The following is a 21,444-nucleotide window of genomic DNA, read 5'->3' on the forward strand; positions in this document are numbered from 1 at the left end:
CTTACTTGTTTTTTTTTTTAATTTGTCATCGATTACATTAAAATCTTAATTAACGTTCGGAAAAATGTATCTCTGGAAAACATTACAGTTAGAATCTTCAAAATTATTAAGAAGATTTTTTATTTATATTGCTTTTAGAGTAGCAAAGCACACTGGGTATAGCTAGTATACATATATATAAGAGTAGCTTTACTGACTGACTGATTCATCATCGCACAGCCCAAACGGCTGAACATAGAATCATGAAATTTTGACAGTAGATGTGTTTTTGGTTATGTAGATCCACTAAGGCGGCATTTTTGGAAAATATGTAAATTTAGGGGTAAAAAAAGGGGAAGAAACGGTAAAACAGTTTTTCTTAATTATCTTACCTAATTAATTAGTGATTCAAGAAAAATTTTACATGCACCTGTATCTACACTGAAAATAAGCAGATGGGTGTCTCGTATTTTTTGGAAATTCGTACTTTTAAGTAGTGAAAATGGGTAACAAATGTGATTTTGGTACCTTTTTTGCCCTTTATAACTTTTTAACTTATAAACAAAATAACATTTTTATAGATGTAGGAGAACCATAGGCATGAAATGGGGTCTTAGTCCTACTATGACAAATTGGCTTTATAAAAGTGTAATTAGACCAATTCTAGCTTATGCTTCAATAATTTGGTGGACTGCTTTGGACAAAAAGTGCAATATCAAACTACTACAGGGAGTTCAGCCTACATGCTGCTTGGGTATAAGTGGTGCCATGTGTACTACTTCAACCAAAAACGTTGCTAGATATTCCACCTATTGAAACATATATAAGATATGAGGCGGCGCTTACAGCCGAACGGCTCTTTACTTTAGGCCAAAAACGGTTATAGGACACGTCATTAATGTATACTGGACACATTGGAAGGTTATACACATTCATCGGACGTGCCTGATCGCATACCAGACACAGAATATTTTGGAAACTTTGAAACGCTAATCCCAGATAGAATGTCTTGGTCAACTTTGGAGCAAATACCAGTAGGAATCCGTTGCTACACGGATGGCTCTAAATTAGGGGACAAAGTGGGCCTGGAGTTCTATATTGAAGACCCAGAAACAGAAAAATACCACCTTTTACCTAATCATAACACAAACTTCCAGACAGAATTACGAGCAATAACGGAATGTGTAAATTGGATTAGAATAAATATGGCGCCCACAGGGCTTAATATATTTATCGATAGCCAGAAGGCAATTAGGGCGATATCAGGTGATAGAATTAAATCTAAGACCGTATTGGATTGTAAGAAAGCTTTAACTGAATACTCTCCCAGAGGTAAGGTTCACATCATATGGGTACCAGGCCACTCGGGAGTAGTCGGCAACGAAAGGGCGAATGTAATAGCTTTAAAGGGAAAGGAGCTCGATGTAGTTAACCTGACAAACGCAAAACCATTCGACGCAAACAAAAGCTGAATTAAAAATATGGATGAGAGAATCCCATAAGGCCTCTTGGAATAGTGAAACGGTGGGTAGAACCACAAAGTTTCTATAGGGTGACCCTGATGAGAGCAAGACGAAAAATCTCCTCAAAATGAGCAAGTCTGAGGTTAGTATGATGGTACGTATTCTGAGTGGACACACAGGATTACGTGCACATCTATACAAAATTGGACGTGCGGATTCAGACGAATGTAGAGCATGTGGAGAGGACAGTGAAACTCTGGAGCACTTTCTTTGCCATTGTCAGGCATTCGTCGAAGTTAGATCCAAATATCTTGGAAGTGATCTTATTCCGGAAATAACATTCTTAACCAACACCGATTGGAAGATTCCTAGGAATTACGTCCAGGAAACTGAATTTCTGAACATGGAAAAATAATACATTTTTTCATGATTGGAGCGCACAACAGGCCCCATAGTGGCCTAGGTGTATTTCTTCGGATTTGATGTAGTATACATCCTCCTATCAACCTAACCTAACCATAAATATTTTGAATATATATCTCCCAAAATTAGGAGACACCTGTTTCGTCCTTTTTTAAAATTTAGTCCTTTTTGGGTGTAAAAGGGAGAAATATGTATTTTTGGTACTTTTTGTAGCACATTAAGAAAACTTTTTCTATTTATTGCGGACTATTAAATTACGGACTAACTCTGTGATATTAGTTGAAACAAAATTTTTTGCTATTTCACTGGGGAACAACGGGAAATTTAATTTTATTTAAGTTTATTTACTCACACAAAATAAGCTATAAGTATTTATATTATTTTGGAATTCGAGTACTAAGGCCTATATAAAACCAAATTCGAGTAAATTGTTTGATACTTTTTGCAAGCACAATTTTTCTGAAACAAATGAATGCAGATCTGAAACGGTTGTGTTTTATATGTGATATAGAGATTTAAATACGGAATATTTTGTAAATTTAATTCTCAAAACAGTATATTTTTAAGCGAAAAGGGAAAAAATTGTACTATTTTTATTAGTACTTTCCACAAAGGTAGAATTTATTCCACTTCAATACTATTTGTATGTTCTATAATATGAATTCAAAACACATGATTATTAAACATACACGGTCCTCATTGAATAAGATTCTTTAAAAGAGAACTTTTTAGTACTTTTTATCTCATAAATGGTACTTTTTGAATTTTCTAAAATATTCAACCAAGGAATATAAATTTTAACATACATGGTCCTGACTGAGTAATATTCTTGAAGTGGGAACTCTTTGGTACTTTTCTATTCTTCAAATGGTACCTTTTGGATTCTCTATAATGGTTAACTGGAAATAAAAATTTATTACTTTTTGTTTTTTTTAAAGATATTGAACATAGAAATATAAAATTTAAAATGTAGGCATCTAAGTGAATGAGAATCTACTGAAAGGGACTTTTGGTACTTTTTCATTCATCAAATTATATTTTTTGAATTGTATATAATATTGAACACAGAAACATAACATTTTTGATTAAATGAGAATCAGAGGAATAAGAGGTATTTTATAATACTTTTTTTCAAATAGTACTTTCGAAATTTTCTATAATGTGGAACCTAAACGAATTAAACTAAAAATACAAACATCTTACTGAATGCGAATTTATTCATGTGATATTGAGCGTAAAGAACTGAAACATTAAAAAAAATTTAAGCAATTTTAATTTTCTATAAAAGTAAACAAAATTTTATAGGTATTTAATTTTGGTTAGGGTAGCGAAGCACGCCGGGTATGCTAGTTCAACATAAAGCCAGCCAGAATACGAACCATAAACTTCGTGTTTACTCATCAACTGTTGTACTCACTGCACCATTGTGACAGCATTCAATTAAACAATACGTATACGACACGTATTCCACACAATGATAAAAAATCCAAAAGAAGCCACTTCTAACATGAGATGTTAAATATTTCCTCCTTAGTTTTGCATATAAAAAGGACAAGTTACATGTTTTATATATCAATGGATTGGAAATTAAGTATACTTTTCAGAAAATAAAATTTTTAGCAATTCACAAATTTATAGAAGACTTTTTGCTAAAATGTGGGAAAACCACCAAGGGGAGCTAATATTACCATGACGTGTTAAAATTGTTCTCCTTAGCATTATATGTCAAAAGGACAAGGTAGATATATTATATATCAATGGCTTAGAAATTAGGAGTACTTTTCAGAAATTTATAAAACTTTTTGCAATTCAAAACTTCATAAAAGTCGTTTTCAAAAAGTGTAACAAAAAAAGTTTTTTGATGAATTTTTACAAAGACACAAACATTTTAAAATTTAAATAAAATGCCTAATTATGAATATTTTTGAAAATTTGAAAATGTACACTTATTTGGGAATGTTAAACTAAATTGAAATTAACATGAATCCCTCAATTCCCAAAAAAGTTTTGAAAAATTCCAAAAATGGTATTTTTTTAGTTTTTTTAGCTATAATATACATACCAAGAGCGGGGTTATCATAAGCCTTTACAGAATAATTAAAAACACATTAAGACATCTAAAATATATTACTATAATTTGATATCGACTATGCGTTTTAAGAATTTTTGGCCTAAAGTTGAATTTTAGATAAAAAAAATTGGCGTTTTTGGTATGCACCTGGTCCCCTCGCTAACAACATTTTCGAAAACTTTTTTCATTTAAAATATTTTGCTAACTTAAGCTTTTCAAAAAGTATAAATTCTTTGTACATCTTCTTAGAAATTTTTTTGATAATTTAAAAATAAAAACAAGTACTTTTTCCCCAAAAAAAATAAAAAAATTCCCTTTTTATACCCTACATCACTTTAGTGGGGAGGGTATTATGCGTTTGTGCTAATATTTGTAATACCTAAAAATATGGGTCCTACACCTACACACATTGGTAAAGTATGCCAATCGGCTCTGAATCACTTTCTGAAACGATATGGCTATGTTCGTCTGTCTTCAGTGTGTCCATGTTAACCTTATGCGCACGATACAGATAGCAATTTTCAAGATAATTTTATGAATTTTAGCACTTACTCTTCTTTTAAGCCAAGGACGAAGCCAATTGAAAATAGTTAAAATCGGTCTAGTATTTCGCCTAGCTCCCGTACAACTGTTCCACGCTGAATCCGAAAATGGATTCAGAGTTGACCTAGGTTCATTGTTTCATCAAAATTCCCGAAAGTTTTTCACTTTGAATAATTTGTACTATTATTTCGGTATCTTAAGGCCGAGGGAAACTGAAATGTGTCATTTAAGGCTAAAATCTATGCTAAATCAGAAAATGGTTTCAGAATTGAGCTAGGTTTAGTATTTCATAAAAATTAGAACAGAAATTTTGAACCAAATATCCCACAAAATTTCATTTGCCGTCATGATTTTTCTTAAATTTGAAACTCCTGTCTTGGATAGCAAATTTTTCAAAAGTCAACTCAAAAACCTTTAAATGTGAACAAAATTCTAGAAAATTTTGAGATAATATAAAATTTTGTAATAAAATCGATCTGAAATTTTGTTCGACATTTTTATGAGATATTAGTCACAGGTCCACTATGAGTTCATTTTCGGATTCAGCTTAAGTACTAATTTTGAATGTCAAATTTTTGCAGCACAAGCCCTCAGGACCCCAAAACAAAAAATTTCGGGAATTTTTATGGAATATTAGTTCCAGGTCCATTCTGAATCCATTTTTGGAATCAGCATTAGATTTTACCAGAAAGGAGAGTTTCCCGCCAGATTCGGCCAGTAGTTTTCGAGTTTAAAGCAAACAAAAAAACTAAATTATCAATTTTGTTGTAGTATGGGTCCTAGGTCCAACATTCATCAAAATTTCAGATTTGTTTTTATTTTTGTTTCATACTCGGGAACTACTGGCCGAATCTGGCTGGAAACTCGTCTCTCTGGTAAATTCCCACGCTGAATCCAAAAATGGATTTAGAATGGACCTGGGACCAATATTTGATCAAAATTCCGGAATTTGTTTTTATTTTAAGCAATTTGTGGTATAAAATCGGGTTCTTAAGGGCTAGAGATGACATCTAAAACTAGTGCTTAAGATGAATCCGAAAATGAAACTGACATTTCTGGTAAGCCAATGTTTTATCCAAATTCCCGATTTTTTTTTAATTTATGCAATTTGTGTTATTATACCGGGGTCTTGACATCCGAATGAACTTTTAGTAATCCTGAGACCAATATTTCATCAAAATTTTCGAAAAAAACACAAAAATTAGATTTTCTTCCAAAATTTTATTATATCTCATAATTTTCTACAATTTCCTCCACATTTAAGGGTTCTTGTCTAACCTTGCTAGCCAAAGCAAGAACAGAACCATTACAGAAATAAAACTGAACTAGAACTGAAGAGAATTGATTTAAAACTGAACTTATTTCAATTTAATAGTTAAATTTATCTTGCGACCAGTATTGTTCCCACAAGGTTTACATGGACACACAGACGGACATAGCTCTATCGACTCGGAAAGTGATTCAGAGCTGATTGGTATACTTTAAGATGGGTGTAGAACCAATGTTTTTGGATCATTAAAAATACGATTGCTCCGTATTCGATAGTCAGGCGTTAAGGGATTAATATATTGTCGCCACAAAAAATTCCTACTAGATGTATTTGAGCTAGAATCTATTTCCCACTATCTAAACCACAAATCAGCAAGTAAAATATCATTGAAAAATATCTTACAGCATACTTTAGGGATGTGAAAAATATTTGGGTCACCCTGTAGCTGAAAATCGAAACAGTATGATTCAAATACTTTTGCCATCCCTAAAGTATGCACCAGATTTTTTCTACCAAATTTACTTGCTCGTTTTTATCACATTATGTGCGCCTGGTATTAAAAATCGATTACGGGTAAATTTCAATTAGGAAATTTTTGCACAACTTTTTGTTGATGACGTCACCAGCATTGTTATTACTGCTGCACAGTTTGGGAAGAATGTTCTTAAGTGAAAACAAGTAAGAAAGTATAGTCGGGCGTGGCCGACCATATGATACCCTACACCAGTTATGAATATTAAATGTGATTTATTTTTCATAATAAAGCTTTTATCTTCAATATTCCCTTGTTCCGATACATTTAAGCAATTTATGGATGAAAAACTAATTTTCTGAAAGAGGCTTTATATGGGGGCTAGGGGCAAATATGGACCAAGCCCGATAAAATTTTGTGAATATATTTATATTTACATAATATTTTATTGTGCTGAATTTCATCGCGATATTTGTGTTTATAAGTTAATTTGGGACATTCAAGTAATTTTCTGAAGGGGACTTTGTATGGGAGCTAGGGTCAAATGGGGCCCGATCTTTATGAAATTTGGCAGGGTCATCAAGGCTTCTATAAAACTTAGTTGTGCCGTATTTTATCGATATATCTGTATATTTTACATAATTATGAGCTCAAAAGCCCTTTTCGGGGGTTCTGTTCTATGGGGGCTAGGTGAAATAATGGACCGATTTTAACCATTTTCAATAGGCTTAGTCCTTGGGTCAAGGTTTACATGTACAGCCAGCCAGCCAGACGGACGGACGGACGGACGGACGGACATAGCTTAATCGACTCAGAAAACGATTCTAAGCCGATTGGTATACTTTAAGGTGGGTCTAGGACGAATATTTTTGTATGTTACAAACATCAGCACAAATCCAATATACCCTCCCCACTAAAGTGGTGTAGGGTATAAAGATCTTCTATTTCGAACTAATATAATCAAAATATGATAATGATAAATAAAAAAAATTAATTCTATTTATTGTTTATGTTTTTTTTTTTTTTTTGTTCATTTTTACTAAATTTATATACATTTTGATACATTTATTGATTATAATTAATAATATGTTTTAATTAAGGGAAATTATTTTGTAATACTATTACAATAATGAGATTGGATTATAAACTAAATAAACAAGTGTTTTTATTTAAAAATTTAAAATTTTTGTAATTTTTTTAATTAAAATAAATTTTAAAGTTTATAAATATATTTTTAGTATCAAATATGTAGTCACGATTGACTCTGAGGTATTCTAATCGGATTCTTAAAGTACCCAGTTCATGAGTTTTGTGATCCAGCAGTATTATCGAGTTTTCAACGTCTTTCTTTATAAGGAAGCATTTGAAGATTATGAAGATGTTCATCCTTTAGAAGCCTTTCAGAGTATATTTCTGTAAAAATATAAATTAAAAGGTTATACTATATGATAAAGAAGATTTTTGTAATAATCTTTAATACTCAAACGTTATCCTTTAAAGTTATAGTAGTAAGATGGCACAGCAAATGTTTATAAGGACCTTCAAATCCGATTTCTGTAAGTTGTCTTTAGGTGGGTGCATTTAGAGTAGGTATTTTAGTTGATTATTGGTGTCTCAAAGCTAAAGACGTCGTGCAATCTGTAAAAATAAAATAAATTGTTAAATAGAGACCAAAGTATGCTTTTCTAAAGGATTGTGCTGAATCCGAATCTGGCCTCAGAGTTTCTCCATCACATCTGGGATTTGAAATATCGTTTCCTAAAATTTGCAAAAAAAAACGACATTATTGCACCTTTCATTTATATAACTTGGTCTCAGGGCTTCCATAGTGCGATTTATATACAAACAGCATGTAGATCTGAAATTTTATTCCGATATCTTTATTTCTTAATTAGTTACATGCATTTAAGTGATTTTCGAAACTGTACCGTACTTGGGAGCTATAACGAGTTGTAGACCGCTATAGAACTATGTATGCTCGTTAGTAATATGATTTCTGTTTATATTTTTGGGATATTTGAACCTTTGTATGGAGGCTATGGGATATTTTAAATCAATTGTTCAAATTTTAAACAGAATTCATCCTTCGACGAAAAAATGTGTGACAAAATCCAGTTTGGTTATCTTTTAGTAATTTTTGAGTAAACAACTGAAAAATTAGGGGAAAAAGCATATTTTTTTGAAGATATTCAGAAATGTTACCCTGTGGACCGATTCAATGTCAAACTGTTTGAAATAAGAATTTTTGGTTGATTTTCGCTGATTTTTTTTACTTAATTTTAACTTGATCGTGTTTTAGGCGAACAAACATATAGACGCTTAGACGGCCATAGCTAAATCGACTTAGAATTTCATAAGGTGTAACGGAATAACAAATTTGTATTATCATCTTCCCTCGGGGCATGTTACCTTGATGAACTTGCCCCCTTTAGGTGTTTGCAAACCGGGAGAAAAGAGATGCTACTAGTTAACTGATGGTTTCCAATACTTTCTTGACCTTTATTTGGTATAATTAGACCTGGATTCGAATCAGAGATGCATATAAGCTGGTACCACGGGAACCGGTAGCCTGCTGGATGCACGTGGTGGTTGTGTTTTGAACTCAAACTAGCGGCAAGAAAATATTGATTAAAGGGCTGATACATGATGAAATCTATATTTTGGGTAAAGTTCGGTGCTGTTGCCGTAAAGGACTCATACACGTTGAAATCTATATTTCAAAATAAGTTCTGTGTTGTTGAGAAAGACAACATATAGTATACCCCTCAGAATAGTATATGGGGGGGTTAAACGTTGGAAATGAGTTGATATTAATTGTAAATGATACGGAGTGAAAGAACGGGTATGCGGGCCTTTCACACCCATATACCTAAAAAATGAATTTGTCGGAAGTTTTTCTTAATGAATATGTCGCTAAAATGAGAAGTTTGTGATATTTTATATAAGTGATGACATAGAGTTTTCCTTTCTGTTCATACCAGACTTCTTATAGAATATTATTTTGTTTATTTGATGGATCCGCAGGTCGAAGTCTACCGAATCAAAATAGCGCATCCCAGCTGTGTGGCTGTAAACGGAAGTGATGTTTTTGCAACTCGGAAGTTAAGCAAGGGGTCAGCAACGGTCCGAGATTAGATATGTAGCTCAAATACTTGAGCAAAGTGCTAGTACATGGATCGGATTAAACATTGACAAAATTTCTCACCTGCGTGTGGATGCAAGGCACATAAAGAGGGCGGTGTTAAGTTGTCTAACCGCTCACCCTGTGGTTGTGAAAGTACCGTAAAGCACTTCGATTTTATATATACCCTCTATTAGGAGGGTTTACAAACTATGTTCTTTTTTTAGAGAATTTTCAGTTCTCATCTAAAAGTACAATTTGAAGAGAAAAAGTACGAAAGTACCAAAATATTTCCCGTTATAGATTCTCATTCAATAAGTAAGTATTAGAAGAATCCGGGAACTAAATCTAAACTAAATTCGACTATACATATATACTTGAACAGCCTTGCATCAATCAAGGCTCTTAACTCCAATGTTATTAAGTCGAAATATCTTCTCAATTGTAATCAATCATTGACACAACTTACGCAACATCACATTGAGCTGATATGGGTGAAATGAAATATCTGATGAAAGGGTCGTTCCTAAGATTAACGCTTCCGCAAAAGGATATTCACACTCCCCTGGTGACCTATAAAAATTGATAGCTGACTGTGCATTGAGTGAGACGGAACTCAGGTGATCAAATATCACCACTTGTAGAATATCGAGAATGCTCTGGCCCACTCTGACAAGGAATAGGACTAGGACTCTCTGGTCTGTTAGTAAGAACACGATTAGGCTTCTAACTGGTATAATTAATGGGCACTGTATGATTGGACATACATATGTCGGAACGTATGGGCTACCTACATTATAGCTACTGTAGAAGTTGTTTGGATGAAGAGGAAGTGGCAGTCACCTTGTAGGTGACTGTCCAGTCTTACAGGAGCACAGACTACTCTATCTTAGTAGAGCCATTTTCCATTATCTGGACTGTCTCAGAGATGCGTCACTATATAGTAAACATGATCGGTTTTATTAGGAACACCGGCTGGTTTTCAAGAAGACAGCAAGAATGGAATAATCAACGAGATAAGGGAGGGAATAGCAATTCTTAGGGTATCACAATGGGCCACAAGGCCTCCGAATAAACTCGCTAACTAGCGAGCAACACACGTAACCTAACCTATACATTATAAACAAAACAAAAAGTACTATTTGATGAAAGAAAAAGTACCAAAAAGTTTCTTTTTATAGATTCTCATACACATAGGGACAATAACTCAACCTTGGGTTATCATTTAACCGGTAAATATAATTCCGTTTAAAATAATTTTTGTATGAAAACTGTCAATTTATCGTTGGGATAAAAAAAGTAATCAGACATTGAGTAAATTGGCTCCCTATTATAATGAATTCAAAAAGTATCTTTTAGGGAAAGAAAAAGTACCAAAAATTCTGTAGGTATTAGAAAAAAACTTAAAATATAGCATTCATATATATGGTTTTTAATTAAAACATGCTTTAAACATAAATATAGTTTAACAAATTGTTACAAACTTAATGGCCACACTTACCTTTTGCAAAAACCTCAATAATTCAAACCAAAAAAAACACATTAAACAAAATAATTCAAATAACTTTAAACTTATTTACAAAAATTTAAAACTGATTTTTTTTTTTTTTTTCTTAACTTTTTTTTGTTTTGGGGGGGATAACTATAAATGTTTTTTTCAAAAACAGTAAGCTTGCGGCCAATACCGGAGATCAAAACTTGTGAAACTGTGATTATAAGTCACAAGTTAGGGTCTCAGGGAATCAGCCATACAAACATTTATAAATCTAATAAAACAATATAAATGTACTTAAGTATATTGAGAACAAAATTGTTTTTAAATTTTTTTCTTATATTCAGTTTCACAGAAAATTTTTAAAGAAATTAAAATTTGTTAAACTTTTAAATAAAAAACACAACAAGAACAACATTTAAACATAGTATTTAGATAATGTACAAACAAGGTTGTAATGTTTAGGCAATTCACAATCAATGGGGTAACATTGTAGGTGGTAATGTAATAAAAATATTACGATATACCACAATACAACACTACGTTAATGATAGTGAATTGGATAATTGTATTAACAAGTTGTTGACTTTTTGTAAGTGAAAGTAGTTGTAAACGTCTACAACTTGTTAATACAACTTAACAACCTTGTTTGTAAATAACTAAATTTTATATTAAAATAAAAGCACCAACTAGAAATTTAAAGAAAATTTTTAAATATTAAAACAACACTCACACTTTTAATAACCAAATATTAAGGCTATTCACTTCATAAGACACTTAAGTTAACACCATACAACCCTGCAGTGTTTGAATTGAATTTTCTATAAATTGAAATTTATTGCTGCTTTTAGTCAAGCAAAGAAAGCTAGCATGTTGTATAGTATGTTAAATGATCTTTTGTTTAAACAAATAGAATACTACTATACAACCTACTACCTCAATTTGCCAGAGAGATTAGTTGAGATTATAAACTCTTAACTTAAAGGTGGCTTTTTAAATTTTTTTTCTTTTTTTATTTGATTAAATAAAAAAATCAAGATTTATTAATTACGGGAAAGGGAGTTTATTGTGGCAGGACTTTTAAGGTTTACTGGCTGTCCAAATCGTACAGGCTCTCAGTGTTATTTCTGAACAAGTTTCTCTATTACTTTTTTTTTATGTTGTTTACATTGACAGACTCCCATAATGCCGGTCTTGTAACCTGAATTCAATAGCACAAGTTCGGATTTACGGGTTTCTGTTAATGGTCCATAGTCAAATATGCACCATTTTCTTTTTCGTTGATTCGAACGTAGTTTTGAAATACAACTATTTGTATTAGCACTAACTGTTGTTGTTGTTGTCGTTTCGTTTAATATAATTAACCGAAATTTATTAAACACTTATTGTGGGGAGTTGAGCAAGGAGTAAAAATTGGGAATTTAAGGTTATTACAAATAAGCAAATTAAAAATTATCATAAATTAAACAAAATTAACAATTTACCCTTTTTATTTAGTTTTCTCATCTAACATAATAAAACTATCTGCAAAGAAAAATAATTAAATTTAGATATAATTTAGTTCAATTAATTAAGAAATTCAAATAGTTACGTGCTTCCTTGTTAGGCTCAGAAGTTAGCTGAAGGTTGTGTCCTTCATTTGAGTAGTAAAGCTGAAAATATAAAATGATTTTTTAGAACATTAATAATATTTATTGTAATTAATGTTTTAATAAAAAATATTTCCTAAAGTCTTAATTTTAAGGCAAATAATTTGATCGTTCTGTTTGTTTGTTATAACTAACTTAAGTTATATTAGGTTACCCCAACATAAGAGATTTCATTCCACGAGAAATTCTTTAATTCTCATCAAAAACAATAAAGTTTGTAAACATTTATGTCAATTTGAAGGACTTTGTACATGGATTAGCCTGTCTATATACCAGCATTTTGTTCAAGAACTCAAGCTAACTAATCTCTGACAATTGCTGCCCCGTGATGCAAAAACCTAACTTCCATAGGATGGCCTCTATTGATATGGCAACAGCACCTAGGGACGTAATCGGTAGACCGATACAATTCCATCAAATAAGCCATTCTTATTCACAGAGAACACATCCTGGTAAATCTGTTATGAACAGAGTTAATCCTGAACATACCCTAACAGGGAAAGAAAATTCCATGGTATCACTTATATAAGAGACCTTACGCATCCATCACCATTCAACCCAGCACACTTCTCATTTATATCCTTAGAATTGACATTCCCTTCTATTGAGAGAATGTTTTCCCTCCCTAATTTCGTTGACTAATTGGTTCGTTCGGTGTCCGTTTAAACCAGTCGGTGCTTCTAATAAAAGCAATCATGTTTACTAGTGACGCATCTCTGAGATAGTCCAGATCATGGAAAAGAGCTCTACCAAGATCTGAGAAGTCTGTGCTCATATAGAAGGTTAGAAGCCTAATCGAGTTCCTACTAAGAGACAAGAGAGTCCTAGTCCTATCTATTGTCAGAGTGGGCCCGAGGCAGTCTCGATATTCTACAAGTGGTGATATTTACCACCTGAGTTCCGTCTCATTCAAAGCCTATTGATAGGGTCGTCAGGGAAGTGTGAATATACTTTTGCGCAAGGGTTAAGTCTAGGAACGACGCTTTGGTTGCTCATTCATCAGATACTATTTCATTTCCCCGGATGCCTTCATATCCTGGAATCCATATCAACTCAACGTGATGTTGTGTCAGTTGTGCACATGATTGAATACAATTGAGAAGACATTTCGACTTAATAACATTGGAGTTAAGAGTCTTGATTGATGCAAGGCTGTCCAAGTATATAAATATGTATAGTCGAATTTTCGAGATTTAGTCCCTGAATTCTTCTCGCGGCTGTATAGATGGCATATCTCTGCTTGAAGGACCGTGCAGGTGGCAGGTAGTCAAAGGGACAGTAGAAGATTTAATTTTTCGGAGAAGATTCCCGATCCCGTGCCCCTTTCTGTCTTTAAGCCATCAGTATAGATTGAGATCACGTCGTCCCTTAGGACAGTTGTTCGCAGCCCAATCATCCCTTATCGGTATTCTGGTCTTGAATGGCTTATTCCAATTCAGTGTAGATAGAGTGTAGTCTGCTTCCTACACCATGATTGGCCTGCCTATCTTTTGTAGGATGGTCCCATGACCAATGCGAACGTACTTCAGTCCGTTCGACTGTTTAAGTCGTAGAGCAGATTTAGCAGAAATGCATTTGATATATGTATCAAGGGGAGTTATATTTATCATCGTCTTTAGACTAGCTTCACCGTTCACCTTCGTGAGAAGGGTACGGTGTTTTTTATCAATAAAGTCGATAATAATGGTCGGAGGATTCCAATGTTTAATGTGGACATTTGTTCAAAATCGATTTTGAATTTTTGGTTGTTAGGGCCATTTGTGTTTCAGGCGACGATATGAATTCTGTCTGTCTGTCTGTCTGTCTGTCTGTCTGTCTGTCTGTCTGTCTGTCTGTCTGTCTGTCTGTCTGTCTGTCTGTCTGTCTGTCTGTCTGTCTGTCTGTCTGTCTGTCTGTCTGCCTGTCCATCCATCTGCCCGCAGTCTGTCTGTTTAAATTCAATTTCCTGAAGACCCCTAATATCTTCGGTATCCAAATGTTCGATAATTCTGTAAGACATGCTTTCAAGAAGATTCCTATTTAAAATCAGCAAAATCCGTCTATAAATAATGGTGATATGGGGAAAAATCGAAGACAAGATCGGAAAATTTCATCAATTTTTTGGATGCTTTGATAAAAAAGCATTGCTCATTAGAAAAAAACGTATGTTTGAATGTATGTTGGTTTCATTGCTTTGTGTATTTTGTTTCTTTCTTTAAACACACTATGTTGAGGCGTATATAAGATTCGGCAAGGGCGACACTTTTTGAAATGCCAACTTCACAGGGAATAGTTTTAATGACAAAAAAAAATCCAAAATTTTTGATACCGAGGGCACCAGCTGCCTACCAAAAACTTTTATTTTTATATTAAATTCAACTTTAGAACAAAAATTCTCAAATCTCAAAGTCCATATCAAATTATAGTAACGCATTTTAGATGACTCAATGTATTCTTAATTTTTCTGCAAAGAGTTTCGATAACCATGTCCCTATATTATGTTTATTATAGTCTAAAAACAAAAAAATTACATTTCTGGGATTTTTCAAAACTTTTTTGAGAATTGAGGGATTTAAGATTATAAATTTCACAATTTCTTTTTAGTTTTACATTGTCACTGAAAAAGTTTATGAAACTGTAAAATTTCGTTAAAAAATTTGCATAAATATGTCTTTGCAAAAATTCAGCATAAAGCTATTTTTCTCACATTTTTGAAAAAATGCTTTCATAAATTTCATAATTGTTAAAAAGTTTATAAATTTCTAAACACTAGACTTAATTTCCAATCCATTGATGTATAAAACATCTACCTTGTTTTCTCCCAAATGAGAAATTAAGGAGGAAATATTTAACATCTCAGGATAAAATTGTGACAGCAAAAATTAATTAATACGTATACGTCTAGGTTTCCCCCACACAAAATTATGAAAAAAGCCAAAGGAAGGCAATTTTACCATGAGATGTCAAATATTTCCTCTTTAGTTTTACATATAAAAAGGACAAGGTAGATGTTTTATATATCAATGGATGGGTAATTAAGTGTACTTTTCAGAAATTTATAAAATTTTTAGCAATTCAGAAATTCATAGAAGACTTTTTTTAAAAAATATGGCAAAACTAGTTTTTTAGTGAAATTTTTACACAGACAAAAGTTTTAAAATTTAAATAAATTGTCTATTTAAGAATATTTTTAAAGAAATTTCACTGTTATATAGAGATTTCCATTGAAAATGTTAAAATAAAAAGAAATTGTAAAATTTGTTATCACAAATCCCTCAATTCCCAAAAAATTTTTGGAAAAATCCCAAAATTGAGATTTTTTTGTTTTTTTAGCTATAATATCCATATCAAGGGCGGAGTTATCGAAATTTTTTTTGGCTCATCTAAAATGGCTTACTATAGTTTGATATCGACTATGTGATTTAAGAAATTTTGCTCTAAACTTGAATTTTAGATTAAAAAATAGCCGTTTTTGGCATGCACCTGATCCCCTTAGTATTTAAAGTTTCGAAATGGTTTTTCATTTAAAATATTTCCTGTAAAGTAAGCTTTTGAAAAAGTATAAATTCTTTATATATCTTTTTAGAAATTTCTTAGATAACTTTAAAAGAAAAAAATACTTTTTTTCCAAAAAATAATAGCAAAAAATCGCCATTTTTGTATATTTATACCCTACACCACTTTAGTGGGATGAGTATTATGCGTTTGTACTGATGTTTGTAACACCCAAAAATATTGGTCCTACACATACCTTAAAGTATCCAATTTAGCTCAGAATCACTTTCTGCGTCGATTTAGCTATGTCCGTCCGTCTGTCTGTCTGTGTGTCCATGTAAAGCTTGTTCGCACGCTATAGGTAGCATTTTTTCGACCTAAGGACGAGTTCTATTGAGAATGGTTGAAATGGATCCATTATTTCGCCTAGCACATAGTCCCTTATAATTATAGCTCAAAAGCCCTATTCAGGGGGTATGGTCGGGCCTTATTCGACCCTAGCCCCCATAAAAAGTTTTCTACCAACATTTATAAGGATAGGTCCATATTTACCCTCCCTCCCATATGAGTCCTATTATAGAAAATCTCTTTTTTCACCAATAAGTAAAAATATTCCGGAATTAAGGTGAAAATGTAATTAAATGCTTTTTACATACTCACTGATGTAGGGTATCATATGGTCGGTCATGCCCTACTATACATTCATACTTGTTTAAATTGAAATGCATATAACTTTGGACTCAGTCATGGTTTTTAAACAATTCTTTCACTATTTGATATATAAATTTGATGTTGAGTGAATAAAACAAAATCGAAGAAAATTGGAGAATAGTTGGTCCCGCTAATATTAAAAAAATTGGAATAGAGTGGGTAAAAATTTTTAAAATTTAAATTTCAAAAGCGAAATTTAATGTTCCTACGTTATAAAAGCTAATTGATAGCTATAGTGCTTGATGAAGAGATTCTATATATGTAATTTTTTAGGAGATCAGAACACAAACGCAGAAATAGAATCGTTTTTTTTTCAATTAAACCTACCCGAGGTGTCCTAATTTATGGACGCCTGACTAAGCCCTGGTAGATCCAAGAGGTCCAAATTCATAACATAAGCCCGCAAACACTTCCTCTTTACGCATGTAAAATTTCATTTAAATCGGGCAAACCGTTTAGAAGTTATAGACTTATTTCCCCCTCTTCTTATTTCTACACCATTTCTATCATTTTTATTTAATTATTTTTTTTTTAACAAATTTTAAATTAAATTTATTTTTTTGCACAATTTTATAGGGTGCTTAAAATTTTCTACTATTGTCACATTTTTTTTTTTTATTTCTTAATTTTGTCTATTCTTCATGTGTATCTGTATGCGTAATTTTTTTTTTTTCAATTTCACAATATTATGCCATATGATTTTATGTTGCTCCTTTTTAGTAGAATCTGCTGTTTTTCTGTTGCTGCTGCTACGGCTACTGCTGTTGCAGCTACTAGCAACGACAATGATGATGATGACGATGTTGCTAGTGATGATGAAGATGCTTATTCTTCTAGTATTCGACTGTATACGTTTAAACTACTACTTTTCTTGTTGTTTTTTTCGTATTTCTTGTATACATATGTATAGTAGAGTTTATTACATTTTCAAGTTCAATAACCTTTAAGTTATTTTACTATTATATTTTTTTTGTTGTAGCGATATTAGTTTTTACAATTTTTCGCTAATAAAAATAGTAAAATGCACAAAATTTTTATTCCATACAAGGTTTGGTTACTTGTTTAAGGCTCGAAATTATATGTAAATTATTTTAAACGTTTAAGCAAATTTTCACCGGTAAACACTTTAAAAGCACTAGATATTTTTTTAAATGTTAATTTTTAATTATTTTTGTTAAACATTTTCTGATTTATATCTATTATAAATAAAAATTCGTCTACTCCGTTTCGCTTGCTCGTGGATTATTTCACAGAGTGTCTGTCTGGCTGGCTGGTTGATTCGCTGGCTGGCATGGCAGGCAGCCGCGACAACAAAATATTACAACCACTACCACCAGTGTATAAACCACGAAATGAAATGAAATAAAACCGGCAACAAAAGCCAACAAACAACAAAAACAGCAACAAGAACAACGGCAACGACGACAACAAAACACACAGCACAACATAATAAAGAAAAAGAGTACAACATGCAACAACAGCAGCAGCAGTAGCAGTAGCATGAAAAACCAAAAGAAGAAGAAGAACTATGGCAATAACAGCAGCAGCAGCAATAACAACAACACCAACAATATGTTGTACCTACTTACTAGTAGTATGGCAGCAGTAGGAACATCAACAACAACAACCTCAACAATTTTGCATCTTTTTGTTGTTTCCCATCATACAGACAGACAGACTGACAAACACACACACAAACACTACAATACGAGTACATAATTTCTGCACTATTTTCAAGAGATGTTTTTTTTTTTGTGGATATGAATTGTACTCATAGAGTCAGTTGGTAGTTGTGGCAATAGTTGTAATAGTTGTTGTTGTTGTTGCTGAACCTATCTCAGCATAAAAAGATGAAGTTTGTTCCCTCTTCTTCTGTTTCGTTTACAAAAAAAAAAACCTTCAATACTTACTCTCAAATTGGAGTACAAACTATGTGAAACTCTTTAGAGTAATAATAGTTATAGACAGACAAAACTATCAGCCAGTCAGTAACCAACTTCATCCATCCAACCAAGCAAGCTAGCAACCTACCTAACAACCAACCAACACAATATTTACAAGATGAAAGAATCCCAAAATGGCAAAATAAAAGGAGTACAAAGGCTTTAAAGTTAAAGCAAAAGAATATGGTAGAATATAACCAAACAACCATCTATCCACTACTATACATAGATTTATAAAAGAAGATACAGGCAACACAAATTAAATAGTTACACAGTTGTTGAAGTTTATATGTTACCAAACTCCATAGATAGACAGATAGAGAGATACATGGATGAGACTAACGAATACTGGTTTCCAAACTTTAAAATCTTTTAAACACGAAAAAAGCATATAAAGGAAAAATCTCTTTGTAAGCTTACAAAACTATCAAATCTAGTTAAAGTTAGGCCAAACATTTTCTATCTATCAGCCTTTTTCTTGCTTTTAGGTTCTTCTAGTTCTTTCCTTGACTGTCTTTATGTCTATAGAGGTGTCGGAGCAAAAAAAAAGTAACAGCAGGTTTTCAGTTCTGGTTTTGTTATGCCATTTAATATGAAAGAAGAAGTTTAACCATAAATAGTCTAGCTTAAATATATAGTTATAGTAACATGGCCATTAAAGACTATCACCAGCAGCCACATCATCACCATTGTAGTCGTCATCAGTTTCAGCGTCTACATGTTGGTGGTTTAAAAGAGTGAATTCTTTAACTGTAACTAACTAACTAACTAACTAACTAACTAACTAACTAACTACTACTAACTAACTAACTAACTAACTAACTAACTAACTAACTAACTAACTAACTAACTAACTAACTACTACTAACTACTACTAACTAACTACTAACTAAACTAACTAACTAACTAACTAACTAACTAACTAACTAACTACTAACTACTAACGACTAACTAACTAACTAACTAACTAACTAACTAACAACTACTAACTAACTAACTAACTACTAACTAACTACTAACTACTAACTAACTAACTACTAACTAACTAACTAACTAACTAACTAACTAACTACTACTACTAACTAACTAACTACTAACACTAACTAACTAAACTACTAAACTAACTACTAACTACCTAACTAACTAACTAACTACTAACTAACTAACTAACTAACTAACTAACTAACTACTAACTAACTAACTAACTACTACTAACTAACTAACTAACTACTACTAACTAACTAACTAACTAACTAACTACTAACTAACTAACTAACTACTAACTAACTAACTAACTAACTACTAACTAACTAACTAACTACTAACTAACTAACTAACTACTAACTAACTAACTAACTAAACTAACTACTAACTAACTACTAACTAACTAACTACTAACTAACTAACTACTAACTAACTAACTAACTAACTAACTAACTACTAACTAACTAACTAACTAACTAACTAACTAACTAACTAACTAACTAACTACTAACTAACTAACTAACTACTAACTAACTAACTAACTAACTAACTACTAACTAACTAACTAACTAACTAACTAACTAACTAACTAACTAACTACTAACTAACTAACTAACTAACTACTAACTAACTAACTAACTAACTACTAACTAACTAACTAACTAACTAACTAACTAACTAACTAACTACTAACTAACTAACTAACTAACTAACTAACTAACTACTACTAACTACTAACAACTACAACTAACTAACTAACTAACTAACTAACTAACTAACTAACTAACTAACTAACTAACTAACTAACTAACTAACTAACCAACTACTAACTAACTAACTAACTAACTAACTAACTAACTACTACTAACTACTACTAACTAACTAACTAACTAACTAACTAACTAACTAACTAACTAACTAACTAACTAACTAACTAACTAACTAACTAACTAACTAACTAACTAACTAACTAACTAACTAACTAACTAACTAACTAACTAACTAACTACTAACTAACTAACTAACTAACTAACTAACTAACTAACTAACTAACTAACTAACTAACTAACTAACTAACTAACTAACTAACTAACTAACTACTAACTAACTAACTAACTAACTAACTACTAACTAACTAACTAACTACTACTAACTAACTAACTAACTAACTAACTAACTAACTACTAACTAACTAACTAACTAACTAACTAACTAACTAACTAACTAACTAACTAACTAACTAACTAACTAACTAACTAACTAACTAACTAACTAACTAACTAACTAACTAACTAACTAACTAACTAACTAACTAACTAACTAACTAACTAACTAACTAACTAACTAACTAACTAACTAACTAACTAACTAACTAACTAACTAACTAACTAACTACTAACTAACTAACTAACTAACTAACTAACTAACTAACTAACTAACTAACTACTAACTAACTAACTACTAACTACTAACTAACTAACTAACTAACTAACTAACTAACTAACTAACTAACTAACACTAACTAACTAACTAACTAACAAACTACTAACTAACTAACTAACTAACTAACTAACTAACTAACTAACTAACTAACTACTACTAACTAACTACTAACTAACAAACTAACTAACTAACTATCTAACTAACTAACTAACTAAACTAACTAACTAACTAACTAACTAACTAACTAACTACTAACTAACTAACTAACTACTAACTAACTAACTAACTAACTAACTAACTAACTACTAACTAACTAACTAACTAACTAACTAACTAACTAACTAACTAACTACTAACTCTAACCAACTAACTAACTAACTAACTAACTAACTAACTAACTAACTAA

General features: G+C 31.8%; 1 long non-coding RNA gene across 2 annotated transcripts in view; it reads right to left on the minus strand.

Annotated features, from left to right (window-relative positions):
* Positions 1-11,788: 11,788 nt before the first annotated feature.
* The window catches only part of LOC119607032, a 61,649-nt gene continuing 51,993 nt past the window's right edge, over positions 11,789-21,444 (minus strand). The window contains exons 4-5 of one of the 2 annotated variants that reach the window (XR_005231706.1): positions 12,426-12,486; positions 11,789-12,358 (exon numbers count right to left, since the gene is read on the minus strand). This is a non-coding gene — a long non-coding RNA (uncharacterized LOC119607032). Of the gene's footprint in view, positions 12,487-21,444 lie in introns of both variants that reach the window. The other variant, XR_005231705.1, reaches the window with a different exon arrangement.

The sequence above is a fragment of the Lucilia sericata genome, unplaced genomic scaffold (assembly GCF_015586225.1).
Source record: "Lucilia sericata isolate MDLA Ls3-8-SP2 unplaced genomic scaffold, ASM1558622v1 Contig000646F_arrow, whole genome shotgun sequence".
In the NCBI taxonomy this organism is placed as follows: Eukaryota; Metazoa; Arthropoda; class Insecta; order Diptera; family Calliphoridae; genus Lucilia; species Lucilia sericata.